The 1,919-nt window shown below is 44.0% G+C and overlaps 1 pseudogene; it reads right to left on the reverse strand.

The window, feature by feature from the left end:
• On the reverse strand, nt 1-685 carry LOC112855770 (small ribosomal subunit protein eS1 pseudogene; annotated as a pseudogene).
• Nucleotides 686-1,919: the final 1,234 nt, after the last annotated feature.

A 1,919-nucleotide genomic window follows, 5' to 3' on the forward strand; every position in this document is an offset into this window, starting at 1 on the left:
TTAAGCAGATTTGTAGACTAGTGGCTCATATCCATCCACTCGTTCGGCTGTATCACCTGTCTTATCCCAGGGGAATTTCCAGAATTATTGCCTTCACCATGAAGTGACGTGAGTTCCCCAATTCAAACCTGGGCTTCTTTAGCATTTTTACTTTTCAAAAAACATATCATAGAGAAGATAGACAGATTGGCAAGGCTTTTTTATGTCTTTCCCAATGCTGACTGCAATCGGTTTATTGACAACATATTTAAAGTCATTTGTACCTCTTCAGTCATGATTTCCATCATCTTCTTCTGGATTTGGTGGACCTGTAGGTTCTGAGTGTGAGAGGTCTTCCAAATATGATCACACAACAAATGAAGCATATAACTATTCGTAGTCTTGATATCGACATGAGCTTCAGTCACGGCCTGACATTTTCTCGACCACGGAGCATATTTTTCATGGGTAAGATCCATGTCATACAAATTGGGTAGGCAGTTTTGCCTTGAATATCCTCAGTAATTACTTCGGATTTGCTAATGCACATTCATCGTTCTGCAGAGCAGGCCTTACTTTAACAAAATGACCTTTGAGGCAATCAGATGCATTTTGGTTCCTTGGGTCCCTGAGACTAACAATTTTCTGTGTTTCCTATGTCAAACATGGCTGGTGCTTTCACATCATTTCAATCTTCCTTAGAAAATGGTTCTTGGTTTCCTTTTGCCACCTTTTGTGGGAAGTGTTTTTTTTTTTTTTTTAAAGGTAGGGAACATATGAATGATATAACAGAGGGTAGTTTGGTGAGGAGAGCACTGTGCTATGGGTTAAGTAAGGTGGGTCTTAATTTCAACTCTGCCACTGTCTCTGGAGTACCATTGGTCATATACTTTCCATGGTAGAGACTGGCTACCTATTCACCAAACCTCTTTCCTTCCCTCTCCAACACACAGCTAAACCCAGGTCCCAGCTTTCCTCATAGTCAGATGTGTCCATATGACAGGCTCCAGCCAATGGAACATGCACCAAGGTTTGTAATTAGACCTGAATTATAATTCTTGCAGCTGGCCCTCTGTGCTCTCTTTTCCCTTGTCTTCAGCTGGATATCGATACCTAGGTTGACCTTGAAGTTCACAGAGCCTCTGTAAAGCTTGGGTCCCTTTGGCCCTCAGGGTACCTGGAGAATCTAAGGTAGCTGGAGTACCCAAGTAGGACACCTCAGCTGTAAGCGATCTCCTCCATTTACCTTAGCACACTGTACAAACTCCTTCTACATGTTCCATAAAGCTGAACAGTAAAGAGGAATTTCCATGGACTCTGATGTTTCTCTTAGACCTACCCTCTTTGATTCAAAGCCATCACCTCATTTATACCTTCATCTTCTACCCCAGAAGGGAGGATGCCCTTCCTGTCTCTTCAAGCTCTGGAGGAAGGAGTGAAACTTTTCTCTATTACATTCTCCCTAAAAGATAGAGATAGGGGCACCTGGGTGGCGCAGACGGCTAAGCGTCCGACTTCAGCCAGGTCACGATCTCGCGGTCCGTGAGTTCGAGCCCCGCGTCAGGCTCTGGGCTGATGGCTCAGAGCCTGGAGCCTGCTTCTGATTCTGTGTCTCCCTCTCTCTCTGCCCCTCCCCCGTTCATGCTCTGTCTCTCTCTGTCCCAAAAATAAATAAACGTTGAAAAAAAAATTAAAAAAAAAAAAGAGATAAAGGAGGAATAAAGAGAGAGAAAGCAGAAAGTCTATTAGAGCCCTCCTATCAGTTAATGGGAGAGAACAAGGAGAAAGTATAGAAGGCAGTAGGATGAATGGAGATTCAGGCCAGAGAAAGAGGGTGTGATTTGCCCTTGCATCTGCTCGTGGCAGATCTTTGGGCTCTAAATCCCGAATGAGGGCCTGAGTCGTGACAACAAACTTCTATTCCACCAGCACATCTCTTG

This window comes from Puma concolor, chromosome B3 (genome assembly GCF_028749965.1).
Source record: "Puma concolor isolate L17-30 chromosome B3, mPumCon1.1.hap2, whole genome shotgun sequence".
NCBI lineage: Eukaryota > Metazoa > Chordata > Mammalia > Carnivora > Felidae > Puma > Puma concolor.